Source organism: Lissotriton helveticus, chromosome 2_2 (genome assembly GCF_964261635.1).
Source record: "Lissotriton helveticus chromosome 2_2, aLisHel1.1, whole genome shotgun sequence".
Classification (NCBI taxonomy): Eukaryota; Metazoa; Chordata; class Amphibia; order Caudata; family Salamandridae; genus Lissotriton; species Lissotriton helveticus.
In genome coordinates this window covers 137,161,664-137,184,783 of record NC_136060.1, presented here as the reverse complement: position 1 = coordinate 137,184,783, position 23,120 = coordinate 137,161,664, and the positions used below count along the sequence as shown (strand labels likewise).

Below are 23,120 nucleotides of genomic sequence, written 5' to 3'. Positions count from 1 at the left end.
ACGGTAAACTGAAAGTGCTCGTGGCCAACCGTGAACCGCAGGTAGCGCCGGTGGGCCGGCAGGACGGGGATGTGGAAATAAGCGTCCTGCAAGTCCAACGCTACCATCCAGTCTTCTGGATCCAGGGCAGCTAAGACCTGAGCCAGTGTCAGCATCTTGAACTTCTCCTTCCGGAGGAAGCCGTTGACGTTCCGTAGGTCCAAGATAGGGCGCAGTAGTGGGAGTAGCAACCACACCCTACTTCTGGCCCAGGGACGCGCTCGATGGCCCCTTTGGCCAAGAGGGCCGTAACTTCCTCCTGCAAAAGTCGCAAGTGATCCCCCGATACACGGTGGTTCTGCGGTGGCATGGCTGGAGGAGTCGCCTCGAAGGGGAGGGAGTAGCCCCTTCGGACGATCTGCAGCACCCACCTGTCCGACGTGACAGTGCGCCAGTGGAGGTGGTGATGGCGAACCCTGCCCCCCACTGGCGTCATATGGGCCTGAAAGCACGGACTAGGAGGGTTTTGAGGCGGATGCTGCGGGGGAAGGTGTGGACTGACCTCGCCGCTGCCCCCGACCGCCTGGACGGCGGTTCCCACGGCCGCCACCGCGTTGGGTATTGCCCTGCGGCGCGTGGCTGGCGGCACGTGTGGGCGCACCCCTTCCGTGGCCACGAAAGGAGTGATAGGCAGCCGATTGCTGGCGTTGGCCCGAGAGGCCTAAGGACTTGGCCGTAGCCCTGGAGTCCTTAAAACGCTCAAGCGCATGGTCTGCCTTGTCGCCAAAGAGGCGACGGCCATCGAACGGCATGTCCATGAGCGTGCTCTGGACATCTGCCGAGAAGTTGGCGGACCTCAGCCAGGCGTGGCGTCTGACCGCCACCGTCGTTGCCATCGCTCTACCCAGCGAGTCAGTGGTATCCAGCCCACACCGGATGGAATACTTGGCTGCATCCCGGCCCTCCACAAGGGCTTGGCCGAGTTTGGCCCGTACCTCCAACGGACACTCTGGCAGCACTTCCGCGACCTTATCTCACACAGAGTGGGTGTAACGTCCCAAGAGGCAGGCGGTGTTGGAAGACCGCAGGCCCAAACTAATGGATGAGAAGATCTTCTTCCCATACTGGTCATACCTCTTGGATTCTCGATCCGGCGGGGCCGACGGGAATGCGGTGTGGGAATTGGAGGCCTGGATGACCAGGCTCTCGGGGGTAGGGTGGGAGGACAGAAAACATGGGTCGCCCGGGGCTGGGCGGTGGCGTCTGGCCACGTTCCTATCTACGGGCGAACCCGTAGCGGGCTTGGACCAAGTGCCCAGAAGAACGTCAGTCAAGGCCTCATTAAAGGGCAGCAGAGGCTCGGCCGAGCTTGACTGCGGTTTAAGGACCTCAGTGAGGAGGTTAGTCCTCACGGCCGCGACGGGGAGCTCAAGGCCCAAGGCCTTGGCAGCCCTCATCAGCACCACACCATATGTTGCCCCCTCCTCCGAAGCCACGGTAGGAGGGGAGACAAACCCAGTGTCTGGAGAGGTGTCCAGGCCACTGGCCTCCCCAAGGTCTTCTGTCCAGTCCTCATGAGACTGACACTCCCTGGTCAGAGGGTCCTCAGACCCCTCCCAGTCCTCTCCTTCACCCACCTCCTGAAATTCAGGGTCCTCAACCAATGGGGCCTGTTCATAAAAGTGAAATTCACCCAACGGCGTCTGGAGCGGAAGGAGGACCGGGGTCGGCGCCGTCCTCGCGACACCCGAGGGTCCGACGCCGGGGAGGCCGTCAGATCCACCGGCGACGAACCAGATCCCGAAGGAGGACCAGCGGCGTCGGGCCCGAAGGCGCCGGCGGCGTCGGAACAACTGGACCCCTCGGCGCCGGGCCCGAAGGCGCCGGCGGCGTCGGGATAACAGGGACCTGTGGCGCCGGGCCCGAAGGCATCGGCGGCGTCGGGGCCGAAGCACCCGACGGCGTCGGGGCCGGAGCCGCCGACCCGCTAGGGCTCCCAGACGGGTCCGCTGGGCCCGGAGGCGCCGCGGAGCCCGTCGTAGGAGAGAGTTTCCTCATGGCCACGAGGAAGCGCTCGACCTCCTCCGGCGTCGCGTTGAGCCCAGGGACCGTAGGGTATGGGGCTGGACGTGGCGCCCGCGACTCCGACGGAGCCGCGTGGGCGGTGTCACCCGAACCCCCGGCCGCATCGCGCGAGCGTCGGGGGGAGTCCGAGGAGCGATGACGCCGCTTGGACTTCTTGTGCCGCTTACCTGACGACGACTTCGACCCTGAGGAGTGCGGCCTACTCTCGGAGCTGTGGTGGCTCCGGGCCCGCGACCTGTCCCTCGACCTCCCATGGGATCGGGACCTCTCACGGCGCGGGGCCGACTGCCGGAGTTCGAGGCGCCTACGGGACCGCTCCCGTCTGGCTTTCGAAGAGAGGGCCCGGCAGTCAGAGCAGGCCTTGTCGTCGTGGTCGACGCCCAAACACGACAAACACACACGGTGAGGATCCGTGACCGACATCAGCCGGTCGCAATCGTCACAAGGCTTGAAGCCGGGTATCCCTATCGGCACCGATTCGGAGTCGAGAGACTTCGAAATAGTAATCAAAAAGGATCAAAAAGTTTAGTCAAAATTGACTAGGGTTACTGCTTTTTCCAGATCTGCGCTTGCTGGCGCGGAAAAAAGAAGAACTGACGTCAGCACGCGGAGGCGGCGTCTAAGTACTCCGACGACGTCATCACGGCGCCCACGACGCCGACGACGGACGCGGAGCCACAGACGACGCCTACCGACGCGCAAGGGTACTGCTACGCAAAAATTTCCGGATCCAGTCTGACGCCTGGGGATATTCTAAGGTAAGGAATCTAATACTAACGTGTCTCTTTCAGATAGCTCTAAACAAGGCTCTCCCAAATCTCGGAAGAGACCTGGTACCACCTTTTGATGAAGACGCCATTCGCTATCCTTTAAGCATTGATGGCAGAAGTGGGGACGGACGTAGTATTGGTGAAGTTTGTTGGAACTTGAGGGCATAACCCAGTTGGACACACTGGATCACCTACTTGCCTGTTGTAATCTCCCTCCATTGGTGGATGGGTTCTGCAGCCAACGGGATGCCCATGATGGATAGTGGACAAACTAAAGAGGAGTTAACTGTGCTGCAGCTGGGAGGGGGTTATTATGATGGGCTTTGGAGGCACTGGGAATGGTGCCACTGGAACGGACCACAGAGGTTGAGAAGTCACAGCATGGCCGTTCAAGATCTACCAACAGATCGTAAGGGATCAGGATCTACCAACAGATCCTGGCGCCGAAGTGAACCTGCCGGTGAACCCCTGAAGGCCCTCTGCAACCCATAGCACCAGAAGATGCTCCACAGGGGTTTGACTGCCAAAAAAGGCAGCTCATGGCCTCAATCTCTCTGAGTTGGGCTGGAGTAGTGCAGACTCCAGGGAATTTGAGAAAGTGTGGAGCAGACCAAGTTTCCGACGAAGGCTGCACAGGGACCATCTTGTGAGCAAAGTTGCAACTTGTGGCATCATTCCCTTGCGTCATCCAAAGAATGGGAGCAACGTGGAGAAGTGTAAGAGCACTTGGACTTCTTCTTGTGGGACTTGCCAGAAGTAGTCATGGAGTGAGACAAGGACTGACGTGAGGGTCTCTGGGATTGTTCCGGAGACCTCCCATGTGAATGGGACCTGGAGAGGCCCAGAGTTGCCTGACGAGTAGCCAAGAGTTTCATGACCAGTCTGCAGATGGCCTTGGGGGTTTATGGTCTTTACCTCTGCACATGAGGCAGCCTTGGTCGCTCTCCAGGCACCACAGACATCAAGTGGTGGTCCGTCACCGACCTCTATTGATAAAATCTGCCACAAGGATTGAATACATTTCGAAAAAAGATCAGGCACACTAGGATGACAAAGTCAAAAGAAGTCAATAAAAAAATGACTGGGGGAGAGCTCGGTCCAGTTACACACTGATGGCGCGGAAAAGGAACTGAGCGGTCAGCGAGCTAGGGTGGTGCCGACACAGGCGTTTCTAGTGAGGATGATGCAAAGTTTAGTCCAACCGCGCCACCTACTGGCGCGAAAAGGAATTGGTAAACAAATTGGAGTCCAGTCTGACGCCTGGGAATATTCCAAGGTAAGGAATCTGCAGCTAGAAGTTTCTATCAGATAGGTGTTTTGATAAAGAAAGTCAACTACATTTTGGAACATTAATCAGACATATATGTAAAACAGTCTCATAACCCAAATATGTCTTCACATCACCAACCAGCTGTTTTAATGTGAGGGAATGGGAAAACACTGAAAAAGCCGAAGGTAGTTGGTATAGTAATACTATTTCTTAATGTTCCTAAAACCCAGGAAATTCACTAGAAAAATACAAAGGTTAAATTGGCATTATAGTTAGTTAAGGTAAAAATGTCTTATTTCACATTAAAAAAACTTACAAATTCACAGAAAAAACAGTTTAGAGTAAAAGTTTGGTGAAAATGTCAGTTAAAATAAAACGTTTCAAACAATAAAAACTACTGAAATTCATCAGTTCTAGTTAAATGAAGACACTATAACTTGCACCCTCGATATGCACTGCTTGTGACCTCACATACTACATCTTCCATGACATGTATGACATCACGAATAACATCACTGATGACATCTTAAATTACATCATTGATAACACTGCATGGAGGGGATGAGAGATACAATACGGAGGGGAGTGTGGGACACGTAGAACAAGTTACTTTCGGTAACGATATATCTGTAAGAGACCTGTATTAGTTGTAGATTCCTTACCTTAGAACTAGCCCCAGGCGTCAGACTGGATCCGGAAAATGTTTTCTTCAGCAGTACCCCTGCGCGTCGGTAGGTGGCGCCGGTCGATTCGACGTTCGTCATTGGCGTTGTGATCGCCGGAATGACGTCGCGGTATCTACTTAGACTCCACCCCTGCGCGCGGACGTCAGTTCTTTCACACGGCACTCCAAGCCAAAAGCACAAGTTACTTACCTTCAGTAACGATATATCTGTAAGAAACAGTAGTTAGTGATAGATTCCTTACCTTAGACTATCCCCAGGTGTCAGACTGGATCCGGAAAGTTTTGCGTAGCAGTACTGCTGCGCGTCGCTAGGCGTCGTCTGCGGCTCCGCGTCTGTCGGCGGCGTGATCGCCGGGATGACGTTGTCGGAGTACTAGACGTCGCCCTCGGGCGCTGTCAGTTCTGTACATAGCTTTCCGCACCAGGAACGCAGAGCTATGATAGAAACCGACACTTGTGCCATGAAACTAGGGCCCTGAAAGGGATGTCCTTAATCCTCGATATCGGTTCGCAGAACGGAGAGGATGGGTGGGGCTGTAAGGAATCTAACACTAAATACTGTTTCTTACAGATATATTGTTACCGAAGGTAAGAAACAGGTTAGTGTTAGATTCCTTACCTTAGAATAGATATCCCAGCAATACCAACCCCGGTGGTGGGTCTGCGAACCAAGATCACACCAGAAAGTCCTGGAGAACGGAACGGCCGAAAAAGCCGTCTTTCCGGGCTTGGCTGTCCAGGCAGTAGTGCCGAGCAAACGTGTGCAGCGAGGCCCACGTAGACGCCTGACAGATGTCCTGCAAGGGGACTCCCCAACCCAGGCAGTAGTAGCCGTCGTGGCCTGAGTGGAATGGGCGCACAGCCCAACAGGAGGCTCCTTTTACGCCAAAGACTAGCAAACCTTGATGCACAACACAACCCACCGAGAGATGGTTCGTTTGTGCACCGCCCGGCCCTTCTTCGCACCCACGTAACCAACAAAGAGCTGGTCGTCCACCCGGAACTGGCGTGTGGGATCAAGGTAGAAGGAAAGCGCACGTTTTGGGTCAAGACGGTGGAGCCTCTCTTCCTCCTTAGACGGATGCGGAGGCTGAAAGAAGGTGGGAAGGTGATGGACTGCCCCTAGAAGGCAGTAACCACCTTGGGCAGGAAAGAAGGACGACTTTTTAAGACAACTTTGTCCGGATGGACAGAAAGGAAAGGAGGCTTAGAAGATAGAGCCTGGAGCTCACTCGCTCTCCTGGCAGAGGTGATGGCAACCAGGAATGCAGTCTTAAGAGTCAGAAGACGAAGTGGGCAATTGTGAAGTGGCTCAAAAGGAGCACACATCAGATAGGTTAGAACAAGGCTCTTGTCCCACTGAGGCATCACGAAAGGAACAGGAGGGAACATGTGCGTGATGCCTTTCAAGAAACTATTCACAACAGGGGACTTGAAAAGAGAAGGCTGATCAGGAAGCCTCAAGGAGGCTGAAATGGCAGAGAGGTAGCCCTTAAGAGTGCCCAGAGCAGAGCCCTGCTGGGCAAGAGAAAGGAGCCCTGTTTCTTGCAATACCACATGGCGGTGGTGTGGTCCGTGAACACCTGCACTACACTTCTTTGGACAGATGGAAGGAATGGAAGGAATGCTGTCAGTGCAAGTCGGATCGCCCGCAGCTCCAGAAGGTTGATATGGAGAAGGAATTCCGCCGGAGACCAGAGTACTATGATCTCCACCTTTCCCAAATGGCCTCCCCATCTCTGGAGAGACGCATCCGTCACCACTGTGTGCTCCGGTTGGGGAAGGGAGAGGGATCTGCCATTGACCCAATCGCGATTCGTGAGCCACCACTGCAAGTGTTGTACAGTGCCCTCTGAGATCTGGACATGATCGGACAGGTTGCCCTGATGCCGCGCCCACTGGAACTTCAGGTCCCACTGCAGAGCCAGCATATGCCATCTGGCATGTTGCACTAGCAGGATGCAGGAGGCCATCAGGCCCAGGAGCTGGAGGGTCATCCTGACTGAAACCCAGGATAGAGGCTGAAAGATCGGTATCATATCCTGAATATCCCGGGCTTGCTGCTTGGGAGGATAGACCTGAAACTGCGTCGACTCCAGAACCGCTCCGATGAAGGGAAGCTTCTGAGAGGGACTCAGGTGCGACTTTGGCACGTTGATGGAGAACAAAAGCAAATCCAGGAGATCGGCTGTAGTCTGAAGGTGGGAGACGACTGCCTGGGGCGAGCCCGCCTTCAACAACCAGTCGTCGAGGTAGGGGGAAGACTGACACCCCTGACCTGCGCAGATAAGCTGCGACCACCGCCATCCCTTTCGTGAACATCCGAGGGGCGCTGGTAAGGCCGAAGGGGAGCACAGGAAACTGAAAATACTCCTGGCCTACCGTGAACCGCAGGTAACGCCGGTGGGCCTACAGGACGGGGATGTGAAAATATGCATCCTGCAAGTCCAATGCTACCATCCAGTCTCCAGGATCGGGGGCAGCCAAGACCTGAGCCTGAGTCAGCATCTTTTTAAAAAAAAAAATTTTTTTATTCCTCATATACGCTCCTGGTTTCCAACTGCCATATAGTGAAACAAGGGAGAAGGGTGCAATGGAATGAAGTCGTGCTGCCTCAGCCTAGACTGGTCGGGATGGAGAGAATACGGAGATGGCAACCCGTTCCCAACAACAACGACTGGATCCACACCTATCCTCACAGCCTGTTACACAAAAGACAGATAATAACCAGATAGCCAATTACCATATAGCTATTGCCAGGCCAACAGACAAGGAGCGAAGAAGAAGAAGGCTGGTATAGCAAGGAGAGTAAACCATGGCTACGTAATCATTGGAACCGGGGAAAAAAAACAAAACCCGGCTCAATCATTCATTGGGACCAATCAAGCATATGTCAAAACGCTCTTTTATCTGGCTTTCCAACCCTGGCGAGATCTAGTTTCAAAATTTGAAGGATTGAAGAGCGCCAGTCTTAGAAAGTCGGGGGGGAGGCGTCCTTCCACCGCTTGCAGATTTCTCTACGAGCTGCCAGTACGGAATACAACAAAAGATTCTTTGCGGGACTGCGAATCTGGTCCCCAACTCCAAAAATAACAAGGCATAGGTCAATCACTACTGTGAAGCCTAGGGAAGATGAAAGTTCACAGCTGATTGAGTCCCAAAAAGGTGCTAGGTGAGGACAGTGAAAGAACATGTGTGTCCGGGGCTTCCTTCAGACCACAACGTGGGCAAGCCACCAGGCCCCCCGGGGTAAATTTAGACAGCCTCTGAGGGGAGTAATGCGCCCTGTGCAGGGTAAAAAGATGGTTTCTGCGAAGCCAAGCTGGTTTGACTAGGTCCCACATTACGCTTCAAGACATTAGCCAAAGATCTTTCACGTTCAAACTTGGCATCAGGCCACCCCACAGTAATTCAGGAAGATAAAAATCACCGTCAGTCTCTTCCAGTATCAAATTGTACCAAAGGGATATCTCTTTCTTTGCTGGTGGTTTATCTAGCAGAAGAGATTCAAGTTTGCTGCCTCCCCCTATTGGCAAGTTGTTTTGACGTGGGGTTCGAGTGGTTGCAGCTTGGGCCCAGCTTGATATTGGCAAGTATTTAAATCTCGAAAGACCGGGCCCCACCTTATGTACCAGATATTCCCATGGGAGCAGGGTCCCCTCCGTAAATAGGTCCCCCCATACTGTTAAACCGGCCTCTGAGTCAGCATCTTGAACTTCACCTTACGGAGTAAGCGATTGACGTTCTGGAGGTCCAAGATAGGACGCAGACCCCCTTTGTCTTTCTTGGGGACAAGAAAGTAGTGAGAATAACAACAACTCCCTACTTCTGGCCCACGAACGCACTCGATGGCCCCCTTGGCCAAGAGGGTCGGGACTTGCTGCCGGAGAAGTGCCAAGTGTTCCCCCGACATGCTGTGGTACTGAGGTGGCATGGCTGGAGGGTTGGACTGAAAGGGAAGGGAGTTACCTCTGCAACACCCACTAGTCCGATGTGATATCACGCCAGTGGGGCAGGTGGTGGAGGATCCTGCCAACCACCGGCGCAGAGTGCTCCGCGAAGCTCTGATTAGGAAGGTTTGGAGGTAGAAGCAGCGGGGGTGAAAGTGGACTGACCCGCACGCTTATTTCAAGACCTGCCCCTGCGGAAGCCGTGGCCGCGCTGAGGGTGTTTCAACAAGCACAGGCTTGTTGAAGGAACGTGCTGGGGGGCCTCTCCCCTGGCCACAAATGGAACCAAAACCAGGAGTGGCCGGGTTCTCCACAGAAAGACCCAAGGACTTAGCCGCGGCCCGCAAGTCCTTAAAGCGCTCCAGTGCACTGTCAGCCTTATCGCCAAACAGGCGGGTGCCATCAAAGCGCATGTCCATGAGCAAGCTCTGGACATGAGCCGAGACCCAGTTGAACACAACCATGCGTGGCGTCGCAATGCCACAGTTGTAGAAATTGCCTTATCCAACGAGTCGGCAGTGTCCAAACCACACTGAATGGCAAACTTAGCTGCATCTTTACCCTCAGCAATCGCCTGAGAAAGGACAGCCTGGACCTCCTCAGGACACTGAGGCAACACCTGAGCAACAGTATCCCATACGGCGTGGGAGTAGCCGCCCAATAAGCAGGCGGTGTTCACCGAAAGCAGCCCCAAGCTGGCCTAAGATAACAACCGTTTACCAAACTGAGCCAGTTTCTTAGAGTCCTTATCCGGTGGGGCAGTAGGAAAGGTACTCTGCGACGTAGAGGCCTGGATGACCAGGCTCTCAGGCGTGGGATGAGTGGTCACAAAGGCGAGGTCGCCAGGCGTCGGAGTCTAGCGACATTCTTATCCACAGGGGACCCTGTGGCCGGCCGCCACCAAGTGCACAAGAGGACTTTGGTAAGGGCGTCATTAAAGGGCAGCAACGGCTCTGATTAAGTAGACGCCGCCTGGAGCACCTCAGTGAGGAGGTTAGTTTTGAGGGTCCCTGTGGGGAGGTTGAGGTTAAGGTCCTCCACAGCCCGACAGAGCACCATCGTGTAGGAAGCCCCTTCCTCCATCATAGGCAGAGGAGAGGCCAACCCGGGTCAGAAGAGACAGAGGTGGCCTGCATCCTCCAGGTCGTCCACCCAATCCTGCTCGGAGTCACACTGCCAGGCAAGAGGGTCCTCGGACCCCTTCCAGTCCTCCTTCAACCCCAGAGCAGGTGAGGCCGGTCGCGGCAGCAGAACCGGAGAAGGAATAAACGGCGTCTGAACCGGGGCCGCCTCCTAATTCGCGTCCCAAGTAGGAACAAAATGGTCCTGGAACCGGGGCAAGGGTGGAATGAACGGCGCCAAGGGCGACGCTGGGGCCGAAGCTGGCAACTCTGGACCTCGTGGCGCCGGTGCCGGAGCCTGCGGCGTAGGATCCTGTGGTGCTGAAGCTGGATCCGCCGACGGGCCAACAGGATCTGGACACGAGTCCGCGGGGCACAAAGGTGCGCCGGTGGGAGCCCGAGGCCTAAAAAGGCAGTCCATGGCAGCAAGAAACTCTTGCACCTGTTCGGGAGTCGCAGACGGACCCGGGTAAGGTGGGTAGGCTGCGGTACTCCCCAGCTCCAGAGGAGCCGCAGGGGCATAACCCCTGTCCCCCTCGTCCGCATCCGAGGAGCGGCGGGGGGGACATGGGAGAGCGAACACGCTTCTTCGACTTCTTTTCTTCTTTATGGAGCCCGAAGAGCGACGACTGTGGTCCCACGAGCGGTCCTGGGAACTGTCCCGAGACCCGGGGTGGCGGTGGGAAGAATGCCGGAGCTCCAGCAACTTCCGGCGCTGCTCCCTCAAGGCCTACGAGTCCATGGCTCGACAGTCCCGGCAGGTCCAGGAGTCGTGATCAGTCTCCAGGCAGTAGAGGCAAACATCATGGGGGTCTGCCACCATCATATTACGGCGGCAGGTCCTGCAAGACTTAAATCCAGGCATTCCTACATGCACCAGAAGAAACAAGGGGTGAGACAAAAGTCTCAAAAAAGGCAGTCAAAAAGTGACTGAGATACGTGCTCTATCCGGATCTGCGCTTGCTGGTGCGGAAAAAGAAAGAACTGAAGTCAGAGCGCATGGGTGGCACCTAAGTAGTCTCTTTGACGTCATCTCGGCGCATACGACGACAGTGACTGATGCGGATCCGCAGGATGCCACCAACTGATGCGCAGGGGTACTGCTAAGCAAAACTTTCCGGATCCAGTCTGACGCCTGGGGATATTCTAAGGTAAGGAATCTATAACTAACGTGTCTCTTTCAGATATGGGTCTTACAAAAAAATAGTTACCGAAGGTAACTCGTTTATCTGAAAGAGACTATTAGTTATAGATTCCTTACCTTAGAATAGCTACCCCAGCAATATCAACCCTGGAGAACTGAACAGCCAAAGAAGCGGTCTCTCCTGACTTGGCTGTAAAGGCAGTAATGTTTAGTGAACCTGTGCAGGTATGCCCACGTAGCAGCCTGGCAGATGTCAACCAGTGGAACTCCACAAACCAAAGCAGTAGTGGCAGCCGTTGCCCTGGTAGGGTGGGCACACAGTCCTACTGGAGGTTCCTTTTCGGCCAAAGAATAACAGATCTTGATGCATAGGTCAACCCATTGAGAGATGGTACATTTGTGCACAGCACAACCTTTTTAGGCGCCCACATAAATCATAGAGTTGATCGTCCACCCGGAATTCTTTATTGCGGTCAAGGTAGAAGGACAGAGCACGTTTTAGGTCCAGACGGTGGTGTCTCTCCTCCTCTTTAGAAGGGTACGGAGGCGGGAAGAAGGTGGGCGATATTATGGTCTGACCTATGTGGAAAGAGGTTACCACTTTGGGCAGAAAAGAGGGCCTAGTGCTTAGGACCACTTTGTCTAGATGAACAGTAGGAAAAGGAGGCTTGGAAGACAGAGCCTGAAGCTCACTCACCCTGCGAGCAAAGTAAAGCATTCTTTAACGAAAGAAGACGAAGAGGACAATTATGTAGTGGCTCAAAGGGAGCACACATACGATAAGCAAGTACAAGATTCAAGTCCCACTGGGGCATTACGAAAGTAGAAGGAAGAAAGAGATGAGTAATGCCTATCAGAAATCTGTTTACAATAGGGCACTTAAAAAGAGCAGGCTGATCAGGAAGGCGAAGAAAGGCCGAAATGGTCGAAGCTACAAATTTGTTCCATCTACAGGGGTATACCGATTTAGTGGAGGGACGTCTGGCTACCAAGATGGCATTACATATTTTGGATGGAAAGTCAAAAGCTGGCAACTGTCGCTGCTCAACTCCACGCAAGGAGGTGGAGGCTGGACAGGTTGGGGTAGAGGACAGTCCCCTGCTGGCGACAGAAGATTCTCCCAAAGAGGCCGTCTGAACAGACGATCGATGGCCATGGTCAGGAGCTCGGGGTATCAGACTCTTCGTGCCCAGTCTGGAGCCACAAGAACGACTTGGGCCCGGTTGCGCTTGATCTTCTTCAGCACTCTGGGTTGAAGTGGTACAGGCGGAAAAGCATACAGGAGGCCGCAATTCCACTTACGACGAAAAGTGCTGCCTTGGAAATTCTAACGCGCAGAACTGCTGACATTGTGGGTTCTCGTCAGTGGCGAACAGATCTAACCAAGGCTTTCCCCACTGCTGAAAGAGACCTTGCACCACCTCAAAGTGAAGACGCCATTTGTGATCCATCATGCACCGGCGGCTGAGTTTGTCCATGTAGGAGAGTAGGGTCTGCAATCCTATGATCACCCAGATTTTTGCTTTTTGCTGCACTGGTTTACGACTTTCCCTGGCTGTGGGCCTGCTAATCAGACCCACAGCCTAGCTGTTCTCTCTATCCAAATTGTACCCAGGTACTGAATTGGCACTGGGCCCTCTCCAAGTCCCTGTACCCAGGGCTGAGGTGCACCCAGAAGTCTCCCAGGGGCTGAAGCACGTATTGTGCCACCCCTGGATTGACTACCTAAATCTGACACAACTGGCTGCACGACAGCTGGGGCAAGGTGGTGTAAACACCCTTTGCTTTAGATATAGTATACCTATATCTAACCCTAAAATGGACACACAGATCTCCTATCAGTCACTCCTATGGCAGGCCTTAACAATCCTGAAGGCAGAGTGCTTGGAATCGTGTGAGATGGTGCTCTGGCATGAGCTGAGCCTGTCTGCGGCTTTCGGGATCTATCCCTTAGCCGTTTCCATGATATCGCATACCATATACTCTTAAGTGCATTATAATCCTCGCGGTTATGTGCCAACTCTGGTATCGCTTTATCAAAACATGTCGAGTAAGGTGTCATACGAATTGGAATACTAACCCCTCGCCAATTCTGGCGACGGGGTTAGCATTCCACCCTTCTAGAGGGACACGACATGCCTGTAACCTATAACCCGGTTAAAAGTCAGACAGAGCCTTAGCATCCACAAAATGGATGCTGCCACCGAGACACAAGTCTGCCCTCCTGCTGCTGGGAGTCCTCCCAGAGCAGGAGATAAGGACAAAGGGTTTCCTGCCAGGGGCGGTGCCAGCACCGTCCCAGACAGGGTTTTGTGTATTGTAGGTAGGCAGGGCTTTAGAGGAAGGTGACTGCAAGTAGCACCCCGGTGCTCACTGTGCATAGGCCGGCTTGAACCAGTTCCAGGGTCACTCCAGACCCTGTGCTGGGGAAAAGCCCGCCAAGGAAGTGGGTGTAACCACCCCCCTCCTAGTCCCACCCATAGGGCAGGACTTAGTCGCGTGCCAGCCCCTTTTTACAGGATAAAGGTAGAGACTGGCCCCCTTCCAAATCAGATCATCTTTGAATCCTGAAACTACTTTCTGCGAAAGGAACTCAAGACTTCTTCCTAAGATTTCTCCCTTGTGACTAAGGAGTAGTCACCCTGCACCCGCAGGCACCATCTACAGAACACTGCGGTCTGCTGCACGTCCTTCCTCCGGAATCCGACTGCCCAGCTCGACGAGACCCGGCTTCCCTGGCACCTCTGACCTCTACCCACCTCTACAGCGCAGCTGAGAACCGTGGGTGCGACGAGACCTCGAGGGACCGGCCATCGCCACGACTGCACGACTTCTGCACAGCAAGCCCGCCGAGTATTCCACTGGTGAGTGCTTTGGGGTTCGAGAAGCCCCGACTCTGAGCAGCTCCAGCTCCGAAGTGCCGCCCCCCAGCATCTCCACGATCTGCGTGGGGCCCTTCTGCTTTCCGCTGCTCACCGCGTTGTTTGGCTACTAGCCCGTTGGCTTGTGGCCTTCCTGACGACGCCCGACGACATTTCTGCTGCTAGTCTGGTTGCTCCAGACTGGCCCTTGCTCCCTTCCCGAAGAGGAGCACCCCGGACCCTCCTGGTCCACTCAAGACGCCATTTTGAGTCCACCGCGTGGGCTTGAATTAGCCAAGGCTTGTTGCCCAATCCTGGGTAACTTCGACGCCAACGACTTCATCCTTCGTGGGACAGCTCGCACCTCCATCCTGGTCGCCGACAACGCCTCCTGGTCCGAGAGACTGCAGAGCCCAGCAGCGCCCACTCACCTGACTGCGGTGACTTCGCCCGGTGCCATCCTGGTGCCCACTTAATCACTGGCTAGTGATTCAAGAACTTGGTCCCCTCTGCTTTCAGGTTTCTTCTTCCTTGATCCAGGCTTGGATCCATCGAACTTTCCTTCACTGGTCGCCTGCCAGCAACTTCTTCCTTCCAGGCTCCCGGTCCGGCAACGAGATCCCCGACGTCTTTTCAGGCCTATGCAGCTGCAGCCCCTGGGCTAGGTAACTTCGGCACTCCGGTGTCCCAGCATAGCCTCACTATCCAAGGGTCAGGATCCACTGTCGTTTTCTTCCTACCAGGTCGGGTTCGCCCGTGAACACTAACTTTGCCTTTACTAGCCTCCATCGACTTTGTCCCGCATCCCGCGTGAGAGTGCACACTCTGCACCCGAGTCCCCTGGGCCTCCTAGTAGTAATCTAACGATTCCCTAGTCCAGTCCTAGCGATTCCAAAGCCTATTAGAACTGTTACTTACCTGCTAGTAATTCGCATTCCACTTTTAGTGTATATGGTTTTTCGTGCCCCTCGGGCATTTGTGTAACGTGCTAACTTAAAAGTATTTTCGTAAGAGTTTTGTTGTGTGCCTAGCACCCTGTCCTCATAAAGAGTACAGGGCTGTTGTGATTCTAATAAATACATTGTTTATTTTCATAACACTTGTGTGGTGTCCTTTCCCTGGGTGTTCAAGGGGTAATGTGATGGTAAAACAGCTGGCTTAACACGCCCTCTAGAGTCTTAGCCTTAGACTGCTCGTATCCATGCTACTAGGATAGCTGGTCTATAAGGTTGACTTACAACCAATCATCAATAAGGGTTGTTTGGACTGATATATAGTGATCACTAGAATAGTGAGCACTGCACATCAGGCCAACTTCTCACATTGGTGGCAGCGGTGGGATTTGAGCTTGCTGTTGTTTTACCACACATGCCCTAAGAATATCTTGTGAAAGATCACATAAGTACTAAAGGTACATATAACTTAGCTTAGAATACTCTGAGTTCTACTGAACCAGCTGTTGTAGCTCCTAGGGCCTAGCACACCCTAAACTACAACTCTAGCAAGGGATCAGTAGGCAAACATATAGTGTAGGTAAGTGCACCACTTACACCTCACTAGAAAAGCATGTCGACTCAGGGGGACTCTGCTGAGACTCCCCTGGTCAGTGTTGACCCTCCACAGGTCACTTCAAGATATGCAGCTCTCAATTTTCAGGAGATGAGGCAACTCTGTGTCTCCAGGAAACTGAAACAGGGGTCTAACCCCACCCTACCCTTTCTGATAGGTCTCTTAGAGACATATGATGCCAGAAAGCTCTCTCAGTTACATGAGAGCATGCCAGCCTTAGAGGGAACCTCTGGGGATCCAGACCTCCCCAACACTGATTCAGCAGTTGAGGAGGAGGATGAGGAGGTACTCTCTGGGGATGAGGTAGACAAGGGTCTTGAGGTAGTCAGAAGGCTAACTAGGACCAACTTAGACTTACTTGGGCTAGGATCTGGGGGCCCCCCAGTACTAACCCGAAGTGGGCCTAACCTTGGAGTTAGGAGAGATAGATCTCTTTCTAGGGACTCCAATAGATCTCTGCACTCTAATGCCTCTTCTCAGGGGAGAAGGAATCCTCCACAGAGGAGATTTACTTCCCCTCAGAGAAAGGAGCATGAGGCTAGGATGAGACAAGCTGAACTGAGGATTGAAAGGGAAGAAATTGCCCTGGCCAAAGAGAAGCTTGCCCTGGCAAGAGAGCAGCAGATGAGTGGGCTAGCTCCCACTGGTGGCAGCAATCTCCCAAGAGATAGAGAGAAGGGTTTAGATACTAAACACCTGACTAAAATAGTGCCCCCCTTTAAGCAAGGGGATGACATCCAGAAATGGATGGCTGCTCTGGAGAGGGCCTGCACTGTGCAGAACATTCCCCAGAGTCAGTGGGCAGCTATACTGTGGCTCTCCTTTGATGGTAAAGGTAGAGATAAGCTCCTCACTACAAGAGTGGAGGATGCTAACAATTACCAGGTCCTGAAGAATACACTGGTTGATGGGTTTGGTTTAACCACTGAGCAGTACAGGTTGCTGTTCAGAGACACCCAGAAAACTCAGTCTCAGGACTGGTCTGATTTTGTGGATTGTGCCACTAAGGCTTTGGAGGGCTGGTTGCTGGGTAGCAAGGTTACAGATTACACAGGATTGTATAATCTAATGATGAGAGAACAAATTTTGAACAATTGTCAGAACCAGTTGCTGCACCAGCACCTTGTTGATTCAGATCTGACCTCTCCCCAAGAATTGGGAAAGAAGGCAGACAAATGGGTCAGGACAAGGATCAAGCAGAACCAGAACCAGAACCAGGGTGGTCAGAAGAAAGCAGACCAGAAGGGTAATGTTAAGAATGAGCAAAATGACCAGAAGTCTTCACCAGGTCCCCAACAAACCAAAGAGGGTGGGGGTCAGGCTTCCCAGAAGAAGAAGACTCAAGAAGGCCAGTCCAAAAGGTGGTGCCAGTACTGCAAAAGTAAATCTCACTGGTTTAGTGAGTGCACCAAAAGAGGAGGAGGACAAACTCCTGCCACTACAGCTCCTAAAGCAACTGCACCCCCTAGTACAGTCAGTAGTGGTAGTGTCACTCCCAAGGCATTAGTTGGGTTAACCTTGGGTACTGAGGGGTCTGACAACTTAGTTGGCACACTCACTCAGGCTGTCCTTGTCTGTACAGGGGATATGGATATGTCCCCTGAAATAAGTCCCAATACTTTGGGCAAATACAGGCAGACACCTTTGATTAATGGCAAAATGGCTCAGGCCTATAGGGACACTTGTGCCAGTGTCACCATGGTGACACCTAACTTTGTGGACCCTGGACAGATCATGCCAGGTACTGATTTCCTGGTGACCAATGCCAGCAATGTCACTACTAGTCATAGTGTGGCAATTGTAGCTTTCTCCTGGGGTGGAGTGAAGGGACAAAAGAAAGTTGTAGTCAGTTCAGACCTCCCAGTTGATTGTTTGTTGGGCAATGATTTGGAGTCATCACAATGGTCAGAAGTGGAGCAGAGGACTCACATGGAGATGTTAGGCTTGCCAGCACATGTGCTTGCTGTGACTAGGTCACAGGCCAGAAGATGCCCCACTGAACAGGTGCTGGATCCTGAAATTATGGACCAGACACCTCCCAAGAAGAAGAGCAGTAAGGGTAAGGCTTTGCCTTCCCCCTTGCCCCAGGTTGAGGATCAAGTCTCTGAGGAGGCTGATCTAGCAGAGCTGAGGGAAACTGAGCCTAAAGAGCTTGAACTTGATCAAGTTGAGTTTCTGGGCTCAGGGGGACCCTCCAGAGCAGACCTGGGGAAGGAACAGTTGAGCTGCCCTTCCCTTGAACCCCTCAGACAGCAGGCTGCTGCTGAGGCTGCAGGGAATGCCACAGGTGCCCACAGGGTATACTGGGAAGATGGACTCCTGTACTCTGAGTCAAGAGACCCCAAGCCTGGTGCAACCAGGAGGCTGGTCATCCCCTTGTCTCTGAGAGGTTTCCTTCTCACCTTGGCCCATGAGATTCCCCTTGCAGGTCATTTAGGTCAGACAAAGACTTGGGACAGGCTTGTCTCACACTTTCACTGGCCCCATATGAATGAGAATACCAAGGAGTTTTGTCGCTCATGTGTCACTTGCCAAGCCAGTGGCAAGTCAGGTGGCACAACAAAGGCCCCCCTCATACCACTACCTGTGGTGGGGGTTCCCTTTGAAAGAGTGGGGATTGACATTGTTGGTCCAATGGAACCCCAGACAGCATCAGGACACAAGTTTATACTGGTGGTGGTGGACCATGCCACCAGGTATCCTGAGGCTATTCCCCTTAGGACCACTACAGCCCCTGTAGTGGCAAGAGCCCTAGTTGGAGTGTTCTCCAGAGTGGGTTTCCCTAAGGAGGTCGTTTCTGACAGAGGTACAAACTTCATGTCAGGATATCTGACTGCCATGTGGAAGGAGTGTGGTGTGAACTACAAGTTCACCACACCCTATCATCCACAATGCAATGGGCTTGTTGAGAGATTCAACAGGACCCTGAAAGGGATGATTCATGGACTACCTGAACCTCTTAGGAGAAGATGGGATGTCCTGATCCCCTGCCTCCTGTTTGCTTACAGAGAGGTCCCACAGAAGGGGGTTGGTTACAGCCCTTTTGAGCTTCTGTATGGGCATCCTGTAAGAGGACCCCTGTGTTTGGTGAAGGAAGGATGGGAGAGACCTCTCAAAAAGCCTGCAACCAACATAGTGGACTATGTACTTGGTCTCCGCTCCAGGATGGCTGAGTATATGGAGAAGGCATCTAAAAACCTTGAGGCCAGCCAGGAACTTCAAAAAGCTTGGCATGACCAAAAGGCTGTACTGACTGTGTACCAGCCAGGACAGAAGGTGTGGGTGCTGGAGCCAGTGGCCCCAGCAGCTCTGAAAGACAAATGGTCTGGGCCCCACACCATCATTGAGCAAAAGGGAGAGGTTACCTACTTGGTGGACCTTGGAACTCCCAGGAGCCCTCTCAGAGTGCTCCATGTTAACAGGCTCAAAGCATATGTTGACAGGAAGGACATGAGCTTGCTCATGGCCACAGATGAGGGACAGGAGGAAGAGAGTGACCCTCTCCCAGACCTGCTCACTCAGAATCCTGATGATGGGTCAGTTGATGGTGTTGTCTTTTGTGGCAGCCTCACTGAACATCAGCAACAGGATTGCAGGCAAGTTCTGCAATCCTTTCGACATATGTTCTCTCTGACACCCAGCCAACCTGATTGGTGCACCCATGATGTTGACACTGGAGACAGTCTGCCTGTCAAGAGTAAAATCTACAGGCAGCCTGATCATGTTAGAGACTGCATCAAAACTGAAGTGCAGAAAATGTTGGAACTGGGAGTCATTGAGCCCTCAGATAGCCCTTGGGCTAGCCCAGTAGTTCTAGTGCCAAAGCCTCACACCCAGGGTGGTAAGAGAGAGATGAGGTTTTGCGTAGACTACAGAGGCCTCAATGCAGTCACTAAGACTGATGCCCACCCAATACCAAGAGCAGATGAGCTTATAGATAGATTGGCTTCTGCCAACTTCTTAAGCACATTTGATTTGACAGCTGGGTATTGGCAAATCAGGTTAGCTGAGGAAGCCAAACCTAAGACAGCATTTTCTACCCCTGGAGGGCATTATCAATTTGTGGTAATGCCCTTTGGACTGAAAAATGCACCTGCCACCTTCCAAAGGTTGGTGAATCAAGTCCTCACTGGGCTGGATGACTTCTGTGCAGCTTATCTTGACGATATTGCTGTCTTTAGCTCCACCTGGGAGGATCACCTGGTCCACCTGAGGAAAGTGTTAGAGGCCCTGCAAAAGGCAGGCCTCACTATCAAGGCCACAAAGTGCCAGATAGGGCAGTCACAGGTTGTATACCTGGGCCACCTTGTAGGTGGAGGCCAGGTTCAGCCACTGGAGAGTAAGATACAGGCCATCAAGGACTGGACTCCTCCAATCACCCAGACTCAGGTTCGAGCTTTCTTGGGCCTGACTGGGTACTATAGGAAGTTTGTCAGAAATTATGGGTCCATAGTGACCCCCCTTAATGACCTGACAAGCAAAAAGATGCCAAAGAAAGTTCAGTGGACAGCAAGCTGTCAGAAAGCATTCAATGACCTAAAGCAGGCCATGTGCACAGCACCTATCCTCAAGAGTCCAGATTACTCCAAGCCATTCATTGTCCAAACAGATGCTTCTGAGTTGGGTGTGGGAGCTGTTCTGTCTCAACTGAATTTTGATGGTAATGATCAGCCTATTGCTTTCATTAGTAGGAGGTTGACACCCAGAGAGAAAAATTGGTCAGCTATTGAGAGGGAGGCCTTTGCTGTGGTCTGGGCCCTGAAGAAGCTGAGGGCCTACTTGTTTGGCACTCACTTCACCATTCAGACAGACCATAAGCCCCTCTTGTGGCTAAATCAGATGAAGGGTGAAAACCCCAAACTGCTTAGGTGGTCCATTTCCCTACAGGGGATGGATTTTACAGTGGAGCATAGACCTGGGACTGATCACAGCAATGCTGATGGGCTCTCCAGGTATTTCCACTTAGAGCAAGAAGACTCACCTGGTCAAGGTTAGTTTATTGTCCCAAAGTTTGGGGGGGGGTCATGTAGGAGAGTAGGGTCTGCAATCCTATGATCACCCAGATTTTTGCTTTTTGCTGCACTGGTTTACGACTTTCCCTGGCTGTGGGCCTGCTAATCAGACCCACAGCCTAGCTGTTCTCTCTATCCAAATTGTACCCAGGTACTGAATTGGCACTGGGCCCTCTCCAAGTCCCTGTACCCAGGGCTGAGGTGCACCCAGAAGTCTCCCAGGGGCTGAAGCACGTATTGTGCCACCCCTGGATTGACTACCTAAATCTGACACAACTGGCTGCACGACAGCTGGGGCAAGGTGGTGTAAACACCCTTTGCTTTAGATATAGTATACCTATATCTAACCCTAAAATGGACACACAGATCTCCTATCAGTCACTCCTATGGCAGGCCTTAACAATCCTGAAGGCAGAGTGCTTGGAATCGTGTGAGATGGTGCTCTGGCATGAGCTGAGCCTGTCTGCGGCTTTCGGGATCTATCCCTTAGCCGTTTCCATGATATCGCATACCATATACTCTTAAGTGCATTATAATCCTCGCGGTTATGTGCCAACTCTGGTATCGCTTTATCAAAACATGTCGAGTAAGGTGTCATACGAATTGGAATACTAACCCCTCGCCAATTCTGGCGACGGGGTTAGCATTCCACCCTTCTAGAGGGACACGACATGCCTGTAACCTATAACCCGGTTAAAAGTCAGACAGAGCCTTAGCATCCACAAAATGGATGCTGCCACCGAGACACAAGTCTGCCCTCCTGCTGCTGGGAGTCCTCCCAGAGCAGGAGATAAGGACAAAGGGTTTCCTGCCAGGGGCGGTGCCAGCACCGTCCCAGACAGGGTTTTGTGTATTGTAGGTAGGCAGGGCTTTAGAGGAAGGTGACTGCAAGTAGCACCCCGGTGCTCACTGTGCATAGGCCGGCTTGAACCAGTTCCAGGGTCACTCCAGACCCTGTGCTGGGGAAAAGCCCGCCAAGGAAGTGGGTGTAACCACCCCCCTCCTAGTCCCACCCATAGGGCAGGACTTAGTCGCGTGCCAGCCCCTTTTTACAGGATAAAGGTAGAGACTGGCCCCCTTCCAAATCAGATCATCTTTGAATCCTGAAACTACTTTCTGCGAAAGGAACTCAAGACTTCTTCCTAAGATTTCTCCCTTGTGACTAAGGAGTAGTCACCCTGCACCCGCAGGCACCATCTACAGAACACTGCGGTCTGCTGCACGTCCTTCCTCCGGAATCCGACTGCCCAGCTCGACGAGACCCGGCTTCCCTGGCACCTCTGACCTCTACCCACCTCTACAGCGCAGCTGAGAACCGTGGGTGCGACGAGACCTCGAGGGACCGGCCATCGCCACGACTGCACGACTTCTGCACAGCAAGCCCGCCGAGTATTCCACTGGTGAGTGCTTTGGGGTTCGAGAAGCCCCGACTCTGAGCAGCTCCAGCTCCGAAGTGCCGCCCCCCAGCATCTCCACGATCTGCGTGGGGCCCTTCTGCTTTCCGCTGCTCACCGCGTTGTTTGGCTACTAGCCCGTTGGCTTGTGGCCTTCCTGACGACGCCCGACGACATTTCTGCTGCTAGTCTGGTTGCTCCAGACTGGCCCTTGCTCCCTTCCCGAAGAGGAGCACCCCGGACCCTCCTGGTCCACTCAAGACGCCATTTTGAGTCCACCGCGTGGGCTTGAATTAGCCAAGGCTTGTTGCCCAATCCTGGGTAACTTCGACGCCAACGACTTCATCCTTCGTGGGACAGCTCGCACCTCCATCCTGGTCGCCGACAACGCCTCCTGGTCCGAGAGACTGCAGAGCCCAGCAGCGCCCACTCACCTGACTGCGGTGACTTCGCCCGGTGCCATCCTGGTGCCCACTTAATCACTGGCTAGTGATTCAAGAACTTGGTCCCCTCTGCTTTCAGGTTTCTTCTTCCTTGATCCAGGCTTGGATCCATCGAACTTTCCTTCACTGGTCGCCTGCCAGCAACTTCTTCCTTCCAGGCTCCCGGTCCGGCAACGAGATCCCCGACGTCTTTTCAGGCCTATGCAGCTGCAGCCCCTGGGCTAGGTAACTTCGGCACTCCGGTGTCCCAGCATAGCCTCACTATCCAAGGGTCAGGATCCACTGTCGTTTTCTTCCTACCAGGTCGGGTTCGCCCGTGAACACTAACTTTGCCTTTACTAGCCTCCATCGACTTTGTCCCGCATCCCGCGTGAGAGTGCACACTCTGCACCCGAGTCCCCTGGGCCTCCTAGTAGTAATCTAACGATTCCCTAGTCCAGTCCTAGCGATTCCAAAGCCTATTAGAACTGTTACTTACCTGCTAGTAATTCGCATTCCACTTTTAGTGTATATGGTTTTTCGTGCCCCTCGGGCATTTGTGTAACGTGCTAACTTAAAAGTATTTTCGTAAGAGTTTTGTTGTGTGCCTAGCACCCTGTCCTCATAAAGAGTACAGGGCTGTTGTGATTCTAATAAATACATTGTTTATTTTCATAACACTTGTGTGGTGTCCTTTCCCTGGGTGTTCAAGGGGTAATGTGATGGTAAAACAGCTGGCTTAACACGCCCTCTAGAGTCTTAGCCTTAGACTGCTCGTATCCATGCTACTAGGATAGCTGGTCTATAAGGTTGACTTACAACCAATCATCAATAAGGGTTGTTTGGACTGATATATAG

At 53.1% G+C, this 23,120-nt stretch overlaps 1 protein-coding gene across 11 annotated transcripts in view; it reads right to left on the bottom strand.

The window, feature by feature from the left end:
* The window catches only part of FRYL (FRY like transcription coactivator), a 2,496,013-nt gene that overhangs the window by 6,726 nt on the left and 2,466,167 nt on the right, over nucleotides 1-23,120 (bottom strand). The gene's annotated exons all lie outside the window — the stretch shown is intronic.